Source organism: Aegilops tauschii, chromosome 1 (assembly GCF_002575655.3).
Source record: "Aegilops tauschii subsp. strangulata cultivar AL8/78 chromosome 1, Aet v6.0, whole genome shotgun sequence".
Taxonomy (NCBI): Eukaryota; Viridiplantae; Streptophyta; class Magnoliopsida; order Poales; family Poaceae; genus Aegilops; species Aegilops tauschii.
In genome coordinates, this window is record NC_053035.3 from 14,016,191 (window position 1) to 14,042,328 (window position 26,138).

At 46.4% G+C, this 26,138-nt stretch overlaps 1 long non-coding RNA gene across 1 annotated transcript; it reads right to left on the reverse strand.

Moving 5' to 3' along the window:
- Positions 1–2,821: 2,821 nt before the first annotated feature.
- Positions 2,822–4,764, reverse strand: LOC141039243 (uncharacterized). The gene is made up of 3 exons (XR_012200171.1): positions 4,385–4,764; positions 3,975–4,031; positions 2,822–3,106 (listed from the first exon to the last, which is right to left on the reverse strand). It is a non-coding gene; the product is annotated as an uncharacterized lncRNA (long non-coding RNA).
- Positions 4,765–26,138: the final 21,374 nt, after the last annotated feature.

The window sequence follows — 26,138 nt, forward strand, 5'->3', positions numbered from 1 at the left end:
GAAAGAACACCGCGAGATCGAACCCACTATCAAGCACCTCTTCCCATGGCAAGAAAAATCAATCTAGTTGGCCTAACTAAACCAAAGTTTTGAAGAAGAAATACAAGACTATAAGAAATCATGCAAATAAGAGATCAAAGAACTCAAATCACTTTCATGGATATAAAAAGATAGATCTGATCATAAACTCAAAGTTCATCGGATCCCAACAAACACACCGCCAAAAAGAATTACATCATATGGATCTCCAAGAGACCATTTTATTGAAGATCAAAGAGAGAGAGAAAGCCATCTAGCTACTGCCTACGGACCTGAAGGTCTACAATGGACTACTCACGCATCATCGGAGAGGCACCAATGGACATGGTGAAACCCCCCGAGATGGTGTCTAGGTTGGATCTGGTGGTTCTGGAACTTGCGGCTGCTGAAATTGTTTTTCATCGAGTCCCCGAGGGTTTTCGGGATTTTTAGAGTATTTATAGAGCAAAGAGGCGGTGGAGGGAAGCTTCCAGGGGGCCACCACCCATCAAGGTGCGCCTGGGCCCCCTGGCGCGCCCTGGTGGGTGGTGCCCACCCTGGGCCACCTCTCCGGTACTTCTTCGGTCCATCTGGTGTCTTCTGCCCTAGAAAAATCCACAAAAAGTTTCACTGCGTTTGGACTCCGTTTGATATGGATTTTCTGTAAATCAAAAACAGCGCAGAAAACAACAACTGGCACTTGGCACTATGTCAATAGGTTAGTACCAAAAAATGATATAAAGTTGATAGGAAATCATTATAAAAGTTCCAAGATTGATCATATATCAGCATGGAACAATAAAAAATTATAGATACATTGGAGACGTATCAGGCTACGACATGTCGATCACCCGAGGCCGGACATCACCAAGAACAAGGGTGTGCGGCCGGAGGGATCGAGCGTGTTGGGTAATTTGGTGCACCCCTGCAGGGAAGTTTATCTATTCGAACAGCCGTGTCCACGGTAACAGGACGCTCGGATTGTATCCCGGTCTATTACTTGGATGTGAGATGAATATGTTGGCTTGAGATGGATATGTTGAATCTGAGATGATTTATGATATTGCTACTACATTTATGAGTTACTGTTGTCCGATGCTGAAGTTGCTAGTTTTCGATAGGACTAGGCCTTCTCTCTATTCTGGCATTTCTGCAGTCCAGTCCATATATACAGCCTTCCTTTGACAATGTTGCATACTTAGAATAGATCTGATGTAAGTCTTGCTGAGTACTTTGGATGAGTTCTCACGGTTGATTTGCTCCCCTTTTTCCCCATACCCGATTGCTGCGACCAGATGGTGGATCCCAGGAGACCGCTGCCTCCGCCGACGACTACTACTACGAGGGTGGTTACTACTACGAGTTGGCTGACGACCAGGAGTAGGTTTGTAGGGTCCCAGGCAGGAGGCCTGCGCCTTTTCGATCGTAGTCTTTGGTTTGCCCCGCCTTCTTAAGGCCTATCTGTTTTATGTTTAAGTCTTTTCCCAGACTCTGATGCTTCCGCTGATGCTCACTACTGGAATCAGGACCTTTGCCGTCAGCCAGCTCTTTGTCGTCTGCTACCTGACGACAAAGAAGGTCTTTGCCATGAGCTTACGAAAAACTGACGACAAAGAAAGAGCTGACAGCAAAGATCATGTTTGTCGTCAGCTAGCTCTTTGCCGTCTGCAAGCAGAAGGCAAATAAGCTTTGCCGCCCACTAACGAGAACCACCTAACGGCCACTTTCTTTGCCATCTGCTAGCAGACGGCAAAGAAAGTGGCCAACTAACGGCCGTTCCCCCCGGCCCCACCCCACTAGCTAGGCTCTTTGTCGTCTCCTAGCAGACGGCAAAGATTTGACCTAACTAAAAACCGGTCAGCGCCCCGCGCCCCACCCCTCTCTCTCTCCCATCTCTCTCTCTCTCCCCTCACCTCACCCGCGCCGCCCCCGTGCCTGAGCCGCCGCCGCCCCGCGCCACCCCCCGGAGCCCGGAGGCACCGCTGGCCAGCCCCGCCCCCCGGAGCCCGCCCCGTTGCCGGCCGCCCTGCCCAGCGGACGCAGGCCGCGGCGGCCGCCCTGCCCCGCCCCATCGCCGGAGCCGTGTCGCCCCGCCCCGCCGCCGGAGCCGCACCGTCACCGGCGCCAGCTCCCCCCACCCGCAGCCATCCTCCTCACCGCAGCCACCTCCCCCCCCCCACCCGCAGCCACCGGAAGGTAAGCCCCCCTCCTCCCCTGTTCTTTTTTTGGTATTTTTCCTGTTAATTAGCAAATAGTTTGATGTAGTTAATTTTAGTTTTATTTAGGTTTAATTAGATTTGTTCTCTGTTTGTATTAGTTAGATTTAATTTTTAGGTTGAATTAGATTTAGTTTTAGATTTGTTCTCTGTTTTTATTATTTAGGTAATAGGAGTAAGATTTAGGAGAAGAAAAAGGAAAGAAGAAGAGAAGAAGAAAAAGGAAAGAAGAAGAAGTAGAAGAAAGATAGGAAATAAAAGAAAAGGAAGTATAATAGGAAATAAAAGAAAAATAATAGGAAGTAAAAGAAAAAAGAAGAATAATAGGAAGAGAAGAAATAAGTAGAAGAAAAAGGAAATAGAAGAAAGAAAGAAAATGAAAAGAAAGAGAAGAAAAAGATGTAGATGTAAATATAATAAAAGGAAAATGGAAAAGGAAAAAGAAAAACAGAATAAGAAGATAAAGAATAGGAAGAGAAGGAGAAGGAGGAGAAGGAGGAGGAGATGTGTGGCACCCCGGCTCTGCGAACCGGAATGCCGGTGTTTCCAACCCAGAATCATGTCTTCTGGAAACACTCAACAACAACTTGGAATAGAACATAGCTGAACTTTATTAATAATAGTCGAGTACAAGCTTATGTTACATGATCATCGAGGCCAAAGCACATCAAGTGCTGAGACAATATCTACATTATTTATCTAACATAGCAGGGCCTCGGTATAACCGCGGCATACTACAACGGAAAACTCATGCGTAGAACTATGCGTAGCGGAACATGATAGCAACTCCATCCACAGGGACACTGCTGTGGACACATCCTAGTCATCGCAACACGGACCTTCGAGACCTCCGTCTCAAGCTTCTCCTGCATCTGGCATGATACGCTAGGTGAGTACTTTGAATGTATTCGCAAGCACATGACAACCAAATATGCAGCAAATAATAGCATGACAATGAGCATGATCCACATTAAGCAATTCACTTACTGCTGATAACTTACTCATATCTGGGTTGTCTCACAACCCCCGGAATAATTGATCTCAACGTGTACTTCCACTCATCAGACAAGTTCTTCCATCATTACTATGGTTATTATGGTTGATCACCTAGAGAGGTCTGGACGGGCTGTCCAATACCGTGGACGCGGCTATTCGAATAGATTTGACACTCTGTAGAGGTTGCGCACTTTACCCACACTATGGAGCACTGACCTCGTGATCCCATTCGGGTGGACCAGCACTGCTCCAACGAAACCTGCCTGAATTGTGACTCTCCCATCGTACCACCGGCAATCACACTCCCCCTTGGAGTCAAGCCCTGGGTGGCCCTGTGTCCTCATGACACCTGCCACCGTCGTGGCCAAACTACTGTCCCAAACGGGGACGCCGGCAAATAACTCAACTGGGCTCACAGGGTTATCGTCGTCTACCTGATCAGGGCAGCACGCACGCATAACCCTCCCTCTTTGGATGTACCGGTGAAAGAGCACGAAGCCAGACCAAGTCAAGGCCATCCCATACCGGCAAATGTGGTTGCACGGGTAAGCCCGGACAGGTGACTCTTGATCAACCAACTAAATTTAACTTAGCCATCATGGTTATTTCATCAAGTCAACTTAGTTGGTGACATTAAGCATTTAAATAATTTACTTGGAATTAACTATGTTAATTAAATGTAAGAAATGCATATGAATTATGCAATGCTATGAAATGCTTCACAATATGGATGTCCTGGCTTGCCTTGCTCTGTTGGGTTGTTCAAATACTCCTGGGCTTCAAATCCACAAGAATCTCCTTCTGAAAATATTTTCAAATAGTATTTCAAAATGTCACATAAAGCATTTTTAATCACCAAGAATTATGTGAATATGAGAAAAATTTCAAACTTGGTGGAAAAATAAAGAATTTGATTATAAACACAATGCAAAAAGAATCAGGTCATTTGGACCTTCCTGTAAAAAGTTATTCATGGTCAAACCTACTGGTCAAAATAGTTTAATAACATCAAAATAGAAAAACCAGAGGGGGGCCACGTCGAAGGCGTAATTCCCCCGGGCGCCTCCACTTAACGCTTCAGCCAGTCGCTGGCAAGTGGGGCCCCTTCGTTTAAACAGAGAAGAGAGAGGGAGGCCGAGAGGGAGGCGGCTCACCGGCGGTGGTTGCCGGCGATCTCGACGGCGAGGGGGCTCGGAGAGGGCGGGGACGGATCAGGCGCAGAGCGGTGGTCCTCCTCGTACTCGTGGCTTCCCCGGAGGTGGACGGACGGCGTCGCGCCCTTCTTCTCCGGCGGGTGCCAGCTACGGTGGTCGGCGGAGGAGCCCAATCCGGCAGCAATCCGGCGTGGTGAGGGCTTAGGAAGAACCACCGGAGCTCACTGATCACGATGCTGGGCTTGGACGAGGCGGAGGAGGAGTGGAGAAGGCTGGCGACGGAGAGGACTTGGCGGCGGAACTCCGGCGGAGCTCGAGGCCAGAGGCCTCTCTGCCTCGAATTCTCGCTGCTAGCAGATGATTTGAGGGACTAGGAGAGGGGTGAGGAGCTCGGCGAGGCCGGGCTTGGCTATTTATAGCCGGGAGGAGGGTGCGGCGACCTCTCTGGATGGGGTGAGGCTCGGGCCACGTTGCCGGCAACGTACGCCTCGCTGGCTGGCCGGGAGCGATGATGAGACAGGAGAGGGCAGGGTGGAGTTAATGCGGGAGGCGACGGCTCGGAGGAAGACGACGCGCCGCTCAGCCACAGTGCAGCCACGGGCGTCACAGTGCCCGGGCGCCGTGGCGGCCGTCGAGGGTGATTCCGGCAAGGAGAAGCTACGGGAGAGGTGTACGTGGACGACATCGACGAAGTCGGCACGAACGGACAGCGTCGGGCAGCAAGGGACGGCCCGAATGACCACACCCGACGCTGGCCATGCACAGAGCGCGCGCACTGGCATGCCAGTGCCGTGCTCACCACGGTTGCGGCCATCAGGAGGCCACGCACGCCAGGAAAATCTTGTCCAACATGACGACCTTCGATTACTCGTCTCACCTACACCCCTGGTTTGGCTTAATTTGGTCTGAGATGAGAGGTATGATCAACTACAGTCTCTGACAGTGAACTATAGAGAGCTCTGGAGATGAGATGAGGTGGAGATAGAGCCAATGGACTTGTCTGTAGTGATTCTTGTTGGAAGGACTCCAAACTGGACAAGTTTGAAGTGGCTTGGTTGAAGTTTGAGGGTAGTTCATGTAGAAGCTGCAAATCTGGTCTGAAACTGAGATTTGAAATACTGTTCCACTGGTTGATCTTCAGGTGCTGAAACTTGGTGGAGGGAAGTTGTTTGGAGGTGTCCTCATGCTGTAAAAATTTAGTAGCAATTGGACAGCCCTAACATGTACTTCCTTCACAAAGGTTCATACTGACCACGGAAGAAAATGAATTATTGTGCAAAATAATTGAACTAGACCCAGCAATGTTTTTGGAGATTGGGCTAAGATATGGTCCAAGGGATATTTGAGAATTATTTGAGAATTTTATGAGCATCCAAACTTTAGGTTGCTTCACAACCCATGTCAATGCCCTAAATTCTCAAATAAAAGAAAAGGGGTTTTGAAAATAATTTAAATTGGGATTTGAATACTTGGGTCACTTGGTAGGGTCTTGGCAAGACAATGAGGCTTGGGTCATTTGGAAAAGATTCAAGAATGACCAAGTACAAGTGAAAAGGTTCAAACTCCATTCAAACTTTAAATAAAGCCAAAGAGATTTTGAAAAGAAAAGGTTGCCAAAATCAGGGTGTCACAAGATGAAGGAGAGAAGGAGGAGGAGGAGCCCGAACCGTTGCTACCGCAACCCACCGCTCTCGCCCGGCCCTCCTGCCGGTGAAGATGGAGGTGGACGACGACGCGCCACTCCTTCCGGTGAAGATGGAGGAGCCACTCTACGTAGACCTTGTCTCGGGGTCGTAGTAGATCGTATCCCGGCGATGAGGAGGAGAGAAGAAGAAGAAGAATGTTAGTATTAGATAATGTAGTTAGTAATTATATGTTAGTATTACTTAGCTTAATTACTGGTACTAGTGTTTGTGTTGATTTTCTGCATTTTAATGTGCAGTTGTTTCCCCTTCACCTCGAGCACCGCCGTTGAGGGTCTGTTGTTCGACGACCTCCCCTTGCGTTCGAGGGTGAGCACAAAATGTCCTTCCTCCTCCCCCTGCCTTTGCTCTATTCCGGCCTTCGTGGCGATGACACTAGCTAGGTAAATACAGTTGCGTGACCACTATGCGTCTCCCGTTCGAAAGGGTTACATCTATAAATATGCATGCATTTGCATATTGATAACCGTGGTTCTTTCGAATTGTCCAACGTTATCCATGGACAGCCCGACTATGTGTAGATTGGGTTCGTTTTCCCATGCTCTGCTCCGGATCCGATGCAGAATTTCGTCAGTGCCTCCCTGTTGTTCTCCGGGTACACATCCTCTCTACACATACTCGGGTGGGATTAGGAGCTATCTTTATGTATTAGCGTCTAGGTTGCATGGACGTAATAAAACTGACAAACTCTATTAACAAATGAATATGGTTTGCTGAATTATGTATATATTTCTTGTATGTCCAGTAGCTAGGCAAGATGAGTGATCGTGCGTGGATGTACACCGGTCACACTAGTCAGAAAGACATGACCCATGAATGGCTAAGAAAAACCAAGGGGTTTGTGAGAGCTGCATTTGCAAATGGACAGGAAACAACCTAGTGCCCCTGTGTCGAGTGCGACAACTATCATAAGAGGTCAGAGTTTGAAATGATCAAACACCTGCAGAAGTGGTGTTTTAGGCCTAATTATACGGTCTGGACATTTCATGGTGAGTATGCCCAACGTGCCAGAGCTGAGGAGGGCCGTCGTCGCACCGACGAGCATGGTACCGGGATGGAAGACATGGTGAAAGACTTTGATGATGCTCGGGATTCGGACGATGAGATGGAGGAATCTGCAAAGGCCTTCAATGATATGTTGGAGTCTTCAAAACGTCCTCTCCACGAGCACACTGAGCTTTGTCAGCTGGATGCCATCGCACAAGTAATGGCTCTGAAGGCTCAATTCAACTTGGGCAGAGAATGCTACGACGCGATGATGACACTATTTGGACGCTTCCTACCCAAAGGCCATGTAATGCCTGCAAACCTGTACCAGTCGGACAAAATCCTCCGTGTACTTAAGATGCCCTATGAGAAGATAGATGCCTGTGAGAAAGGATGTGCCTTATTTAGGCTTGAGTATGCGGACTTGAAGTATTGTCCCGTTTGCCAGTCTTCCAAGTATGTTGAGTTAGACAATGGTATGGGTGAGAAGAGTCAGACAAAAATCCCAGTTAATGTTCTTCGGTATATGCCAACCATACCAAGACTTCAACGTCTTTTCATGGTCGAAGAGATGGCCACACAGATGACATGGCACAAATTGGGCAAAAGAACCGAACTAGATGCAGATAGGGAGCCGATGTTGGTACACACATTGGACGCTTTTGCGTGGAAGCGCTTCGATGCAATACATCATGCTAAAGCGGCAGATCCAAGGCATCCTCGAACCGCCATAAGCACGGATGGGTTCAATATGTTTGGTATGATGGTAGCCCAATACAGTTGTTGGCCTGTATTTGTCATTCCACTCAATCTCCCCCCCCCCCCCCCCCGGACAGATTATGCAAAGAAAGAACATTTTCCTGACGTTGATAATTCCGGGGCCCAACTATCCAGGGAAGAGTATGAATGTGTACATGCAGCCACTTAAGGATGAATTGCAAGAAGCTTGTGATAATGGGATCAAGACATACGACGCTGCTACAAAAAAAACTTCCTAATGCGTGTGTGGTACATGTACTAGATGCATGACCTGCCGGCGTATGCGCTATTCGTTGGCTGGTGTGTGCATGGAAGGTTCCCGTGCCCCACATGCAAGGCAGCTCTTGTGTTTCGTCGGCTGTAGACGGGCGGCAAGTTTTCTTGCTTCAACGTGCATAGACAGTTCTTGGATCCTCGCCATAAGTTAGAAAAGACAAGAAGAACTTCATCAAAGGTAGAGTTGTCAAAAACTCTGCACCACCTGCGTTGACAGGCCAACAGACCCTGGATCAGTAAAACTCTCTCGAGCCGGATCCAGAGCGTCCAGGGTATTTCAAGGGGTATAATTCGGAACATGCCTGGACTCACAAGACATGCTTGTGGGATCTGCCTTACTTCAAAGACCTCCTTTGCCCACACAACATCAATGTGATGCACACTGAAAGGAATGTCGGTGAGGCCCTCTTTGGTACATTGTTCGGCATAGAGGGGAAAACAAAGGATAATCCTAAGGCTAGAGTCGATCAACAGGCTCTATGTGATAGACCGCTACAAAACATGCGACCACCGAAAGGAAAGAAGAACTGGGCGCCAAAGGCATGGTTCAATCTTGGACGGCCAGTTACGAGGGAAATACTCCTGTGGGTGAAAAGGAGTTGATGTTCCCCGATGGGTATGCAGCGAATCTAAAGAGGGGAGCGAGCCTTGAAAAATTGAAAATATTTGGTCTCAAGAGTCATGATTGGCACATATGGCTTGAGCGGGTAATACCGGTGATGTTGCGTGGCTTTATCCCTGAGGATGAATGGCTAGCACTGGCAGAGATGAGCTATTTCTTCCGTGTTCTTTGTGCGAAAGAACTATCGCCTGGCTTGCTAGAAGAACTGGAAGAGTTGGCGCCGGAGTTGATCTGCAAGTTAGAGAAGATCTTTCCACCGGGCTTCTTTAATCCAATGCAGCATTTGATTTTGCATCTCCCGACCGACGCACGATAGGGGGGCCGTGCAGAATCGTTGGTGCTACGCAACTGAGAGGATGCAGAAGACGCTTCGAGAAAAATGTAAAAATAAACATCGAATTGAAGCATGGATGGCCGAGGCATTCATTACTGAGGAGGCGGCAAACTTCATGACAGCACACTACGAAGCCAAAAATCATCATTTGCATAATCCGAAGCCTCGGTACAATGCTGGTGACACTAAAAAGGGTGGATCCAACCTCAGCCTATTCAAAGGGAAGCTCGCATCAGCCGGTGCTTATACTTCCTTATCATTGGATGTCGACGAATGGCGGACCATTATGTTGTACCTCTTGAACAACCTAACAGAAGTGCGGCCGTACATCGAGTAAGTTCTCGGTACATTGTTTCGCAACCTCTAATTCCTTTGAACTGCTCTTATTCCCGGATATTTGATACAAACGATACGTCGCCAAATTCTCGTATGGAGCGGTGATCCAAAAGGATTCCGTCGAAGGGTATGAGCCTCTAGCAATGCATGGAGGCGGCTATCCCGGTTTCATCTCTTGGTTCAAACAAATGGTAATTTCCATTAGACCATTTCATTTCTTCGTCTAATTTCCGGCTAATGCAACAATCCTTTCGTATTAAACTTGTAGGCTAGTTCAGAGTCTATGGACGCCGAATTGAGCCAAGTCACTAATGGTTTTGACTATACACTACTAGGAAAAAGGCTATAGATAATATGGACACTAATGGCGCACCAGACATGCGGTGCGCCACTACTATATAGCAGTGGCGCACCGTGTGCTGGTGCGCCATTAGTGTGATAGGCACTAATGGCACACCACAACCATGGTGCGCCACCACTAACAATTTTTTTCTTTTTTCCAAAAATACTAATGGCGCACCGTGTGCTGGTGCGCCATTAGTGTGTTAGACACTAATGGCGCACCACAAACATGGTGCGCCACTACTAACAAAATTTGTTTTTTTCCCAAAAATACTAATGGCGCACCGTGGCACAGTGCGCCATTACTAGTTTTAACTAGTAATGGCGCACTAGTCACCCCGTGCGCCACTACTATCATTTTTTTTTGCAAAACTACTAATGGCGCACCGCCAGCTGGTGCGCCATTAGTAACCTGGGACCAGCTAGATATTTTGGACAACCACCTACACACTCACTTTCCCCACTTCATTCTCTCCACCTCCTCCTCCAAGCTTGTCTCGGCTGCCTCCTCCTCCTCACCTCATTTGCACCATAGATTCATCCAAATTAAGTGGTTAAATTACCTTTTTTTGATAGGTAAGTAAGGGGAAAGCTTTCTTTATGTTGTAGATCTACTTTTTTCTCCCTCCAACAACGTGCACATGCACTTTTTATGGCCTAGCTAGATCTATGTATGTTTGTGGTGTTGCATATGTTTGTGGTGTTGCATATATGTTTGTGGTTGCAGGTACTGGTATTTGAAATGCGATAGTTGCCAATATTTTGCCGGAATGTTGATTCATTTCCGTTTCGGCGAGAATTTTGGCACTATGCATTCTTTTTTGTCCTATTTTTAGGCAAAGTCATGCCAAATTTTTTCTTAGTTCTAAAATATCGTTTTGCTCTACCCCGCAGGCGACCATGGTCCGCACGATGACCGAAGGCATCGTGAATAGGTTTTTGAGCTCCGGGAAGGCCGAGATGCTTCAAAAGAACGAGACGGAGATAAGATGTCCGTGTCGAAGATGCAAGCTGAGGAGCCTTATGGACCCGGATTCCGAGCAGGTGCGGGACCACCTGCTCTTGCATTGTTTCATGGATGGCTATCGGTGGCAAGGTGATGAAGATGATTATGAAGTCGTCCATGGGGGCCGGCCGGCAAGAAATGAGGAAGGGCAGCAAGACAACCGCGGCGAGGGCGGGCGAGAAGACGAAGAATCTCCAGGACATGATCACGAAGTAGATGCAGTACACAGTCATCATGTAGAAGATGCTGGACATGATGATGAGGAAGATGCCGGAGCAGACGAAGGGCATGATCATGAAGATGAAGATGCCGGAGCAGACGATGATGGACCATCGATGTGCTGGGTGCAGGACCCTCATACTCAAGAGCTGCTTCTCAAGCAGACGGATAACGCAAGAGCTGCCGCCCGAGAGAAAGCCAAGCTGGATCAACTGGAGATAGACGCGGTTACTCCATTGTATGAAGGATGCATGCCCGAGGATACCCACCTGAAAGTAACGCTCATGGCTCTGGAGATGAAAGTAAAACACAAAATGACCGACGCATGCTTCGACAAGAACATGTCATTCTGGCACGAACGTCTTCCCAAGGGGAACAAGTGCCCGGCCAGTTTCGAGGAGGCGAAGAAAATCGTGTGTCCTCTGGATTTACCGCACGTGAAATACCATGTGTGCATGAACAATTGCATCATTTATCGGGACGAGCACGCGGAGTCTACCATATGGCTGGTGTGCGGCGTCACTCGATACAAGAAGAGGAAGAAAGCTCCTCAAAAAGTGGTGTGGTACTTTCCGATCACTCCTCGTCTGCAGCGGTATTTCACGGACCCTAAGGTAGCAAAGCTCCTGCGTTGGCACGCGGATAGGGAGGAGAAGAAGCGAGAAGATGACGCAAATGATCCGGAGATAAATAAAAAAGACAAGATGTTGTGTCACCCTAAGGATGGGAGCCAGTGGCAAGCGTTGAACTTCGAACACCCAGAATTTGGGAACGATCCAAGGAACATCGTGCTGGGCGCGAGCACCGATGGAGTCAATCCGTTTGGCAGCCAGAGAAGCACACATAGCACCTGGCCTATGTTTGTGTGGATGTACAACCTTCCCCCTGGTTGTGCATGAAGAGGAAGTACATTCACATGAGTATGCTAATTGAAGGGCCGAAACAACCAGGGAACGACATCAATCTGTATCTGGGGCTGCTGAAAGAGGAGCTAGACACGATGTGGAAAACGCCAGCCAATACGTGGGACACCGCAGAGAAAGAATATTTCCCTATGAGAGCCGCACTGCTCATGACGGTGCACGACTATCTCGGTTACGGATATCTCGCGGGGCAGGTGGTCCACGGATTTTCTGGATGCGTCGGGTGCATGGATGACACAACGTATCGCCAGCTAGATAGAGATCTTAGGTCTTCGAAAACCGTGTTCATGGGACATCGAAGGTGGCTTCGCGACGATGACTCATGGAGGAAACACAAGGATCTGTTCGATGGTGAAACCGAAACCCGAAGACGCCCGCGTACGAGGAGCGGCGAGGAAATAGACGAGCTGTTGAAAAATTGGGAAGATTGCCCACTGCCGGGAAAGAAGCAAAAGGCGCCAGAGCCAGGAAAGAAGCGAAAGGCGCAAGAGCCGCTGCTGAAGGTATGGAAAACGAGGTCTGTTTTCTGGGACTTGCCGTACTGGAAGATCCACCGTGTGCCTCATAGCCTTGATGTCATGCATATCACGAAGAACGTGTGCGAGAGTCTGCTTGGTACCCTGCTCAACATGCTAGAGAGGACCAAAGATGGGCCGAAAGCAAGGGCAGACTTGAAATCAATGGGCATCAGGGAGGAGCTTCATGCTAATGATGATGATGATGATGAGGCGAAGCAGGACACGGAAAGTCGTCGCAAAGGCAAAAAGGCCAAGAAGACCGGAAATAACGTCCTTCCCGCGTGCTTCACTCTAAGTCAGGAGGAGATCGATCAGTTTTTCACCTGCCTCGTAGGAGTAAAACTTCCTTACGGTTACGCGGGGAAGATAAGCAGATACCTAGACTCAGCGAAGCAGAAGTTCAGCGGGATGAAGTCTCACGACTGTCACGTGCTGATGACGCAGATACTTCCAGTTGCAATCCGTGGGATAATGGACGCGCACGTCCGTGAAACGCTATTTGGCCTATGCAAATTTTTCGACGTCATCTCTCGGAAGTCGGTTGGCGTGAGGCAACTCAGAAGGCTACAGGAAGAGATCGTGGTGATACTATGCGAGCTTGAGATGTACTTCTCGCCCGCATTCTTCGACGTTATGGTGCATCTGCTGGTCCATATCGTGGAGGATATCATCCAACTCGGGCCGACGTTCCTGCACAGCGGGATGCCGTTCGAAAGGATGAATGGTGTCGTCAAAGGATACGTTCGCAACATGTCACGTCCAGAGGGAAGCATAGCCAGGGGCTTTCTGACCGAAGAGTGCATCTCCTACTGCACGAATTATCTAGGCATCGTGAATCCCGTTGGTCTGCCCGTCAACAGGCACCTCGGCAGGCTCGCTGGATGGGGTCACCGTGAGGGTCACCGCGAAATGCATGTCGACTTCGAGGGTCGACTCGCCGACTTTGAAAGAGCAAACCTTGTCACGCTACAACTGTAGGAGATATGCCCTAGAGGCAATAATAAATGATATTATTTATCTCCGAGTTCATAATTATGTTTATGTTCCATGCTATAACTGCTATGGTTCTCGAGTCTGCAATAACCACGAGGCTCGGAGGAAGACTCATATGCACGTGTGGAATAATAAACGGTAAAATGTATTCCTAGTCTGGCCTCTAAGACTAGCTCAAGTGTTGCATGATGGTTATGTTTTCCTGATCATGGGCATGTCTATGTCAGCAACCTTGAGGGCATAATGTTAAGAGAACATTTGTGTTGAATCGACCCGGCATGATGTTATGCTATGAGATTCATTCATCACAAGTTTATTGGTACATAACACAGAGATGGTTAACGTTTGCATGATTCCTTAGACCATGAGAGTATCGAGTTTCTTCATGCTTGCTTCATGAACTTTGGGGTTTGTTAAACGTCATCCGTAATTGGGTGGCTATTACGGCGGCTTACGGGTTCATGGAAAAGTGTGTCAAGTAACTTGATAGCTCAAGATTGGGATTTGCTCCTCCGACGATGGAGAGATATCTCTGGGCCCTCTCGGTGTTACGGTATCCATCATCGTCTGGCCAGACACTTTGTGATTTGATCACGGGGATGCCGGAACACGATAACGAGAAAAGAGAACAATACCGGTAACGAGGTAACTAGCATAGTGGACAAGTTGTTGATCCACGGGAATGCCAACATGTCTCACCTCGGGTATTTGTAACATATCGCGAAGCAACAGGAATAGCACACGGCAACTGGAGGTTCACTCGAATATTTATTCGTGTGGGTATAGGGGTCAATATGGGTGTCCACGGCTCCGATGTTGATCATTGATCGGAAGGGGTTCCGGGTCATGTCTATACTTCACCGAACCTATAGGGTCACACACTTAAGGGTCATCTATCTGCTGAATACTAGACAGGGAGTCTGAGAGAAAATCACCGAAAAAGTTTCGGACACCGAAAAGTTTCGGACAGCGGAATCGTACCGCAGAGAGAGGTCATCGGATAAGTTTCGATGATACCGAAAAGTTGTTTCGGGATACACCATTAAGTCAAATTGGTTTCGGCACATGCCTGATAATTCTTGGAGGATGCCAGAATCATTCTGGAAGCTTTTTGGAATTTTCTGAGATAAAAACCGGAAATGTTCTGGAGCTGCCGGAGCCACTTCAGATGCGTTTCGCAGATGAAAATCACTAAAACCGGAATTGTTTCGGAACGCGTTGAAAATCATTTTAGTGGGTACTGGAAATGTTCTTAGCCCACATAAATATTTTCAGTTCGATCAGACGCTGAAAAATGTCGTCGTGAATAGTGAAAATCAGCTTTATGGTTACTTTATGGAAAGCCACCTTTTGGGGCTTTGCTCCAAAAGATCTTGGGGATGACATGGATGGATAGGAGCCATTTTTTGGGCCCCTCATGAGGGTGTGGCCGGCCACATGGGGTATCCCCCCTTGGGGACCCTCTTGTTCCTTGGTTTCACTCCTAGGTCCTTGTGGAAGGACTTCATTCATGTGCATTTTGGGTTTTTTGTGAAACTACCCTACCCCCTTGGGATTTCCTATAAATAGAGGTGGAGGGGCAGCCCTCCACACTCATCCCTTGCTCTCATACACATGCCATGCATTATCTGGCTTCTTCTCTCCCTCCCACGAAAAGAGTTTCGTAGAGCCGTAAGGCTGTCTGGGTTCCGGCAGGAACTAGTTCTGGACGGCGAAGCCCTGCCGGATAGATGACACCGTATGTGTGCAACTCTGTAGAGAGATCATAGTTTCGGTCTTAGTTCGTGAGTGCCTCCCGAAGGGCTGTCCGTGTGACCGTCCGAGTTTCGAAGGTCCTCCCGAAGGGCTGTCCGAGTGACCGTTCGAGTTTCGAAGGTCCTCCCGAAGGGCTGTCCGCGACACCGTCCGGGGGGCTGTTCGACCGCCTCCTGGAGGGCTGTCTGAGGAGCAGATGAGGGTATACATCCTCGCGGTTGGGAGGTTGTAAATCCTAGCTGCGGGGATCTGCACCGCCGATCGTCATCGACTCTACTTCCCGCTGCACTACGAGTCGGTAACGAAAAAGATCAAACCATGTATGCAGTCTCCATAGTGGTCCTGGGCTGGTGCGTAGGTCGGAAAAATTTTGTTTTCTGCTGCGTTCCCCTACAGTGGCATCAAGAGCCGTGCTATGCGTAGATGCAGGTTTCGATCTAGAATACATGGAGATGTATGCGTATTGCATAATATAATTAGGTAGTAGATGAGATCTATTGCTGAAAATTATTTATGCGGGTGACAGATGAAATCTGTTACCCGAGGTTCTTGTTGCTTCCCTAGAATTTGCGTTTGCTCAATCTCGAGACAGCATGGTGGAATTTGACAAAGTTCTGGCAATCCGTGATCCTGATTGATCATGGAAGTGCTATCAGTTCTTTGGGTTCTGCCGTAGTCAAAAGAAAGATGAAATTCGCAGATGAAAGGGCATTGCAGATATTATCTGCATGGGGGTCATGCGTATGACGAAGTTTAGTATGGGGCTCGAGATTTAATTATCTCGTGTTTCATACACCCCGAGATGTTAATGTAGCAACTTGAATAATCATACTTGATGATAAAACGTTGGTAGCTGCGGTTTAAGTCAAAACCTTAGAAGCCACGTAAAATAAAATTTTGCATAAACCTATTAGAGGCGTCTAACTTGGTTTTGCAGGATGTGCATGTGATGTGGTATAGCAGTGCTCATACTAATTCGATTATGTATGAGATGACTATATGATGTAATTTGATTAACATGACCTGCGTGTCATGATTCGGCATGATGGCTGGAGCCATATGATTGCACTTTAATGACCTGCGTGTCAACCTTGTTGTAATGCATTATTTTGTTAGCTATAGAGATAGCAATATTATCTGGTGCATCAACAAGGTGGTGGCAATCTTCGCGAAGGTGAACACCGACGTGAATGCCGAAGACGAAGAAATGAAATACTTCTCCGTCAGAAAGGGCTATACCATATCATGCTATTATGAATTGCCTGAGATGTTTATCCCTTATGATGCACCCTTCTTGATTGCGCGGTAGTCGCTTTTATTAGGGTGATCTCTCACTTAAAATATCAAGTAGTTAGTGTTCTCCCAAGTGTAGCACCGTCACGGCACCTATCTTTTCGGGGTGCGCCATGGATGCATGGGTACGAACGACTAGAGAAGTGTGAGGCGGGTGAGGTCAGACCTCGCAGCAAGATCACTTGGTTGTCTTGACGTTCATGGCAGGATCGTCCTGAGCTCGGAACACATGCATCGAAAGATGAGCAAGAGTCACATAGAGATGTGATCGGCAAGTTGGCCTACCGATTAAAATTCCCGTTATGAGATGATGATTCTATGGCGATGAATTGAAGTCTGGATCTTGTATCACTCAAAATTAATTGTGAGAGATATTGATTTGAGTGGGAGCGCACTGTTGAATTAACATGTTTAATTCTCAGTGCAATTAATTATGAACACTGTCTAAGTGTTTCTTGCAAAATAGTTGTAGAATAATGGTTCGCGTTTCCACCTTCCCTATTAAAATTGAATAACTGTTAAATATCTGGTTAAAACTTTACGATTGGTAACATAATATGAGGATTGTCCTCAAAAGTGCCGAGAAGGACTTTGTCCTATCGCATGCTTTCCGTATCCTCCCGCTAAAGCTATGGATCATGTGACTCTCGTCCTTTGATCCAAAAGCTATAATTCCGTTTCAGTCAAGTGCAATATGTTTGCTTCCATGAAACCCAAACTTCGAAAGTTGGGATAGTTATATGATATTCATGGAACTGGAAATTATTTTCAGATACAAACAAAGTAATGTTTGTTTGCAAGTATTAGTAAAAGTGTTTACTATGCATTTGACTGTTGGGAAAGGGATCCAGAAGAACGCCTGTCATATAATGAAAGGTGAATAAAACAACAACTTAAAGATAAAGGAAGTGTCCAAAGGGTGTTAGTATGACTTACACGCCTAGGAAGTCCGGGGCTAATGCCACTCTTAAGTTGGGTGCTTCTTCTGAGAGTAGGAGAAATACTAAAAGTTAAACTGCTAGAAGTATAAAGGCAAAAGGAAAGAAGACTGGAATATCTAGCTCATGTATGAATGTCATACAAGTTTTTGATGTATAGAAGGCTGGTCAAAGATATAGTTCTTGCGAATTATGGTTAAACATGTTAATCACTAATTCTTGGGTATTGTGAGTTCACCACAAAAATGCCCGCTCGATTGCATTCTGTTGCAACTCGATGTAAGAACTACTATGGCATGAAAGACTAGCTAGAAATGAGGTTAAGGTATACACATGGAACATAGTAAATGTTACTATACCTTCCATCGGTGTATTGCCGTCTGTATTTATTTTCATAATTCATTTAGAGTTTTACAAACTCTATCCCATTGCATAAGGCATCTTGCAAGAAGGTTGTTCATAAGAGAACTTTTTATGTTCGATGTTATGAATAACACAAGGGCCATACTTTCATTATGAATGAGATGTATGTTATGAATATTGATAATAATACAATACCTCTGGGTTTACTTTTCATAATTCATTTTAGAGTTTCGAACACTCTAGCCCATTGCACAATGTTTGTTGCAAAAGAGTTGTTCATAAAAACAACAATTGTTGTTAAGTATTATGAATAACATAAGGGCCATACTTCCATCATCGATGGGACGTATGTTATGAATATTGAGGGCAATATGATACATCCATAACACTGACGCTAAATGTCGCAAGACTAAAAGAATACCACACAAGTGTGGCACTACATTTGGTCACATTGGAGAAACCCGCATGGAAAATTCCATTATGATGGATTTTGAAGTCTTTTTGATTTTGAATCATCTGACACTTGCAACTTTCCTCCGAAAAGTGAAGTGACTAAAATACCGTTCACAGGCCATAAGGAACGAACAACAAACTTATTAGTGATCATACATTTGATGTGTGTAGTCCGATAAGTGTTGTTAGTGGTGGATTTATTTATCTTCAGAAATGACTCAAGTAGATATATGGATATTTACTTGATGAGACGTAAGTCTGGATCTTTTGAAATCATTCGAAAGGTTCTCAAAAATGAAGTAGAAGTTATTGTAACAAGAAAATTATGTTTCTGCAATTTGATTGCACAAAGGAATATTTGAGTTACATGTTTAGCGAATGTCTGATGAGTTGTGAAAGGGGTTTCATAACTTGCACCTCCCGGAACACCACTGCAAGTGGAAAGTCCGTGGAGATGTAATCAAACCATTTATGACATGGTAAGGTCAAAGATGACATAAATAAATTTTCCATTATCCCTTTTAAAGTGATGCTTTAGAGACTGCGGCTTTTACACTGAAAAGAGTTACATCGGGTCTGTTGAAATGAAGCCATGGTATGGTACGCCCAACCATGTTATATTTTTTCTTAACATTTGGAATATGGGGCTTGTGTAAAAGGTTACAAACCTATTCCAAATCAGACAAGTGCTACTTTGTAGGTTATACCAAAATGTTGGGTATTCCTCCCTCACCATACCGAGGCAAATAGTTTTGCCGCGAAACGGTGTGCTTTTAAAGAGAATGGTTCTTTCAAAAAGGTGAGTGGGAGAATAGTGCAACTCGACGAGATAAACAGTATCTAAGTCATCAGATCAAAGGAAAGAGACCTTGGAAGTAATTCCAGAGTTTCCTACTGCGACTGATACGGAAGTCTCTACAATAAAATGTATGAACTTCGGTCGAACTTGCAGCTGAACCACGTAGGAAAGGCTCGTGCAAACCTCTCAGGTGCGCAAACGAGATATTGTTGTTAGACAACATTATACCTACGATACACAAGGAAGCGTTGATAGGCCCTGACTCCGGAATTGGCTAAATGCCAATACAACCCAAGTTAGTTTCCATATAAGTGATTCAAGATTAAAACCTTGATACACCTTTCGGAAGACTTAGAGTCTAACGAATATTTATGGAACTTAAAATTGATATGGATAAAAATGTTTTATCCATAAAGCTCGACTTGTTGAAATAACAAGTTCAAGAGTTGACTACGATGAGGTTGTTTTCATCGTAGCGATGCTTAAAGTCGGTTCGGGTTGAACTAGCAATTAATACATATTTCAATCATGAGATATGAAACATGGATGATAAAAGGATTTCCATCTGATGGAAATGAAAGCTAGGACTTGTATATGATACAGTCCAAAGTAACTTGTCGATCCAGAGGATGCTAGTAGGTATGCAAACTTCAGAGTTCCAGCAATGGACAGAAGAGAGCAAAATGGAGTTGGAATCTTCGTGTTTTGATGAAATGGTCAAAGGGGTTTTGACTTCATCAATGGGTAACGAAGATGCTTGTAATTCAAGAAAGTAAGTGGGAGCGTAATAATATTTCTAAAAACCTTATGTGCTTGGCACATTGGTAATTGGAAATAAATTTCTTGACACGAATTAGGACTTCATTTGAAAATAGTTTTTCGATGAAGTGCTTAGGCTAAATAGCCTCAATATTAGGCATGATGATCTATGGAGATAGATTTACCTAATGGGGCTAAGCAATGAATACATATTGACAAGATGCTAAAACCTTTTAGCATTTAAAACGCCAAGGAGTGATTCTTGCCAAAGTCACATGGAAGGAGTTTTTGCAAGACTCGGTGTCCCAAAACACTGATGAGTAAAATACATGATGCAGATTCCACACACTTTTGTGGTTGGATTAATCATGTATTCCATGGTATGTAAAACAACCAGATATGTCCGATACTCCCAAGGTGTTGCGAGTATGGATACTAAAGTGATCAAAGTACTGATCGTGGGACAACAGTGAAAGATGTCATTGAGTACTAGAGTAAGTACTGATGATATGTTTTCTTGCAAGCGGAGATCATGAAGAGTTCGTTGTAAAATGTTACATCGGTAGTCTTCATCTTTTCACCGTGCGATTTTCGATTTAAGTTAAGGGTTTTGTGTAACACACAATGTGGTGGCACAGTTAGTTGGAACTTGTTCAAACTAGTTACTGTGGCGAATTCTATAACAAGGGCTAAGTATGTTGACGCTTTAGAAGCGACAAAGAAGATGTTGAATCATATAGTTCATTCATGAACTTAGTATAGTTCCAAGATGGCTTTTGACAATGGGACACTACTGCAGGTAGTTGCTCCATAACTCAGTCTGAGGAATCCAGGTTCGACCTGTGATTCACATACATACAAAGCCAAGTCCACACAAAATATGAATTTTTGTGAAAACGTGAAAACGCGAGGACATGCAAAGATACACACGGAACTGAAGTCGTCAGATCCGTTGGACATCAGGCTATACCACAAGCGAAGCATATTTACACCGGTGTGCCACAGGTGTAAAGTGCATTAGCATTAACTAGATTATTGACTCTAGTGCAAGTGGGAGTCTGTAGGAGATATGCCCTAGAGGCAATAATAAATGATATTATTTATCTCCGAGTTCATAATTATGTTTATGTTCCATGCTATAACTGTTATGGTTCTCGAGTCTGCAATAACCACGAGGCTCGGAGGAAGACTCATATGCACGTGTGGAATAATAAACGGTAAAATGTATTCCTAGTCTGGCCTCTAAGACTAGCTCAAGTGTTGCATGATGGTTATGTTTTCCTGATCATGGGCATGTCTATGTCAGCAACCTTGAGGGCATAATGTTAAGAGAACATTTGTGTTGAATCGACCCGGCATGATGTTATGCTATGAGATTCATTCGTCACAAGTTTATTGGTACATAACACAGAGATGGTTAACGTTTGCATGATTCCTTAGACCATGAGAGTATCGAGTTTCTTCATGCTTGCTTCATGAACTTTGGGGTTTGTTAAACGTCATCCGTAATTGGGTGGCTATTACGGCGGCTTACGGGTTCATGGAAAAGTGTGTCAAGTAACTTGATAGCTCAAGATTGGGATTTGCTCCTCCGACGATGGAGAGATATCTCTAGGCCCTCTCGGTGTTACGGTATCCATCATCGTCTGGCCAGACACTTTGTGATTTGATCACGGGGATGCCGGAACACGATAACGAGAAAAGAGAACAATACCGGTAACGAGGTAACTAGCATAGTGGACAAGTTGTTGATCCACGGGAATGCCAACATGTCTCACCTCGGGTATTTGTAACATATCGCGAAGCAACAGGAATAGCACACGGCAACTGGAGGTTCACTCGAATATTTATTCGTGTGGGTATAGGGGTCAATATGGGTGTCCACGGCTCCGATGTTGATCATTGATCGGAAGGGGTTCCGGGTCATGTCTATACTTCACCGAACCTATAGGGTCACACACTTAAGGGTCATCTATCTGCTGAATACTAGACAGGGAGTCTGAGAGAAAATCACCGAAAAAGTTTCGGACACCGAAAAGTTTCGGACAGCGGAATCGTACCGCAGAGAGAGGTCATCGGATAAGTTTCGATGATACCGAAAAGTTGTTTCGGGATACACCATTAAGTCAAATTGGTTTCGGCACATGCCTGATAATTCTTGGAGGATGCCAGAATCATTCTGGAAGCTTTTTGGAATTTTCTGAGATAAAAACCGGAAATGTTCTGGAGCTGCCGGAGCCACTTCAGATGCGTTTCGCAGATGAAAATCACTAAAACCGGAATTGTTTCGGAACGCGTTGAAAATCATTTTAGTGGGTACTGGAAATGTTCTTAGCCCACATAAATATTTTCAGTTCGATCAGACGCTGAAAAATGTCGTCGTGAATAGTGAAAATCAGCTTTATGGTTACTTTATGGAAAGCCACCTTTTGGGGCTTTGCTCCAAAAGATCTTGGGGATGACATGGATGGATAGGAGCCATTTTTTGGGCCCCTCATGAGGGTGTGGCCGGCCACATGGGGTATCCCCCCTTGGGGACCCTCTTGTTCCTTGGTTTCACTCCTAGGTCCTTGTGGAAGGACTTCATTCATGTGCATTTTGGGTTTTTTGTGAAACTACCCTACCCCCTTGGGATTTCCTATAAATAGAGGTGGAGGGGCAGCCCTCCACACTCATCCCTTGCTCTCATACACATGCCATGCATTATCTGGCTTCTTCTCTCCCTCCCACGAAAAGAGTTTCGTAGAGCCGTAAGGCTGTCTGGGTTCCGGCAGGAACTAGTTCTGGACGGCGAAGCCCTGCCGGATAGATGACACCGTATGTGTGCAACTCTGTAGAGAGATCATAGTTTCGGTCTTAGTTCGTGAGTGCCTCCCGAAGGGCTGTCCGTGTGACCGTCCGAGTTTCGAAGGTCCTCCCGAAGGGCTGTCCGAGTGACCGTTCAAGTTTCGAAGGTCCTCCCAAAGGGCTGTCCGCAACACCGTCCGGGGGGCTGTTCGACCGCCTCCTGGAGGGCTGTCTGAGGAGCAGATGAGGGTATACATCCTCGCGGTTGGGAGGTTGTAAATCCTAGCTGCGGGGATCTGCACCGCCGATCGTCATCGACTCTACTTCCCGCTGCACTACGAGTCGGTAACGAAAAAGATCAAACCATGTATGCAGTCTCCATAGTGGTCCTGGGCTGGTGCGTAGGTCGGAAAATTTTTGTTTTCTGCTGCGTTCCCCTACAACAACAAATAGACGTGGTCGATCCTTGGGTGGTAGAGCACAAAACCTTTATTGAGAAGACGTACAATGGCTGAGGCCAACAGAGGACGGACGAAGATATAATCAAAGAGCACAACTCATGTTTCACGCGTTGGTTCAAGCAGAAGCTTTTGTTGTACCCTTTACATGAGGATTCTTCCGCGGAAGAACAACTCATATTCGCCTTGTCACAGGGCGCCGAGCACAACCTGATGACGTATGAGGCGTACGATATCAACGGCTACACATTCTACACCGAGGGAAAGGACATGACGAGCCATGGTTATCAGAACTCCGGGGTAACGATGGAATCCTACACCGGTAACGACAAGGACAGATACTACGGAAGGATCGAGGAGATCTGGGAGCTGAGCTACGCTGGAGAGAAGGTCCCGATGTTCCGTGTCAGATGGGCCAAGAGCGTCCTAAAAAAGACCGGTATTTCACCACCATGGTTTATACCCGAAGCCAAATCCAAGACCGCGGGCGCAAACGTCACCGCGAAAAATGGGCCATGGGTACTGGCTTCCCAAGTGGACCAATGCTTCTTCATTACTGACCCGTCAAAGCCCAGTCGTGTTGTCGAGAGGAGAGACAAAAGGAAGATCATCGGAATGGATGGAGTCGCCAATGAGCAAGACTTCGACAAGTACGACGACCCGAAGATGGAACATGACGACGACGATGAAGTACCAGCATACACCACAAGAAGAAGCAGGACCACCCTACCTAAAGGACGTCAGTTCAAGAGAAGAACTCCATTTACGAAAAATAAGGGCAAGAAGATTGTGAACAGATAGCTAGCTAAGATCGATTGTATTTAAATTGTAGCCTTCATTTCTCGATTGTATTTCGAAATATTGAAATGATATTTCTTCTGTTCTAGTGTCCTCATAAATATTTATTTATGTTTATTATGGTATTGAATTTCTAACTCACAAGAAGTATTGAATTTGTTAATATTTTTTGAACTCATGAATATTTTTAAATTTTATGGGCACTTTTTGAATTCATGAATATTTTTTCAAATTTGATGATATTTTTCATATTCAATATGAAAAAATATTGAATATTCATCTCGATCGCTATCCCCCCTCGCCAGATCCCCCTCGCCGCCGAGCACCCCCCACCGTCCCCCGCTCCACCGCCGCCGCCGACCCCCCGCACCCTTCCCCGCTCCACCGCCGCCGAGCACCCACCGCACCCTTCCCCGCTCCACCGCTGCCGCCGACCCCCCCGCACCCTCCCCGCTCCACCATCGCCGCCGACCCACCGCACCCTCCCCTGTCTCCTCGCTCGGTTCCCCCTCCCTCCCCCCGAGCGCCATTGCTATACAAAAAAAGGATTACTAATGGCGAACCTCTGTGGGATGCGCCATTGCTATTCAAAAAAAAGATTACTAATGGCGCACCTCTCTGGGATGCGCCATTGCTATACAAAAAAAAGATTTCTAATGGCGCAGCGCGTGTGGATGCACCATTGCTATCAAAAAAAATTCTAATGGCGCACCGCTCGGGGGTGCGCCATTGCTAACCCTTCCCCCCCACTAAAAAAATTTCTATCTTCCCCATCTCTCTCACCCGCCCACAGCTGCCCCGACCCGCCCACTGCCCCGACCCGTACTGCGCCGCCCCCGCGCCCCCACCGCCTCCCCCGCTCCGACCCTCGCCCCGCCCCCGTGCTCGCCGTCCCCGGCGTGCTCGCTGCCCCCGCCGCACCCGACCACCACCGCCCCCAACGCCCCGGCGCCTCGCTGCCCGTCGCCCCGCCGCCCCCGACGCCGACCCCCACCGCCCCGACCCCCCCAGACCGCCGCCGCCCCCAAATCTCTCTCGTCGGAGCTGCCCCTCGACGGCGGCTAGCCTCGTCGGACGCGCTCCTCGACGGCGGCGCGAGCCTCCCCGCGCGGCCTGGTTAGTCTCTCTCCCTCCCTCCCTCTCTCCCCCGCTCATCCCCATGCCCCCACGGGGCGGCGACCTAGGGTTAGGTGCGACCACAGGGCTTGCTTGCTCTTCGAAACTGCCCCACGTGAATGTTGATGATGTTTTGCTGTAACTGAATGAATGTGGATGAGCAGATAAATCCTAGTTCTTTTGCTGCATGTGAATCAGTGTGAATCTACAGAAAATACTTGAATGAATGTGGATGTACAAGAAATCTTTTCTGACATTTCAGTGACATGGATAACACAAAAGGATTTTGCTTCTTTTACATCCGTGTTCATTCTTCACTAATTCAGAGTGCTGGTGTAGTGAAATTCATGTGCTGATGTTATCTATGTATATTTGTACAACCACTGATGCCAAGCATGTACTGGTGGTACTAAGAGATAACAGAAATTCATGAGATAACATTCAGACAACTAGAATATAGTGACATGTTTTTCCAACCGGGCTCACACCCCTTTCCATTAACTTTGCAATTAACGGAAATACATCAGTTGTTGAGTGTTGTGCAAAACATCACCCACCAGCCAAAGCCAAATGAGACAGCCTAGAGCAAAAGGAGACCGAAAGGGGAGAATTCAGTGGAATGCCATGTATGTACTGGTGGTTAACATCTTCAGTCTTGCTAAATTCTGAGTTGACTAATACATCAGCTACAATACACAGGAATTGGATTAATCAATTAACCTCTTGTGCTTGAAAGTCTAGATAATGCTTCAGATGTTCTCTCTCAAATCTTTTATTTTTGTTCTTTTCTGTGTGAAAGTTCAAGTGCATGGTTGATTTCATCGAAACTTGGAAAATAACACTGTAACATTTCTTCAGGTTTGACTTGTCACCATCTCGGAAGACCTTGGAGAAATCCCTCACGGAAGGTGAGATAGAGATACATGACTTTCCTACTTTGACCTGTCAGAGCGCTTTTCCGTGCTTAATTTGGAGATTTATGTATCTAGAATTTGGTAGTTTCTTGAAACTTCGTTGCTATAAAACTAGGAACAAGGATGCTGAAGTGCCTTGCTACAGGGTTGTGTAGGTCAATTTATCAATGTTTTGACTCTGATCTTGAACTACAGGGTTGCAATGTTTTGGTATCAACACTTGTAAAAAAAATTAGCAGGAGAATGAAGATTATAAAAAAATGTCTTAGTAGTGGTAAACAAGCATATAATCCCTCCCAGGTA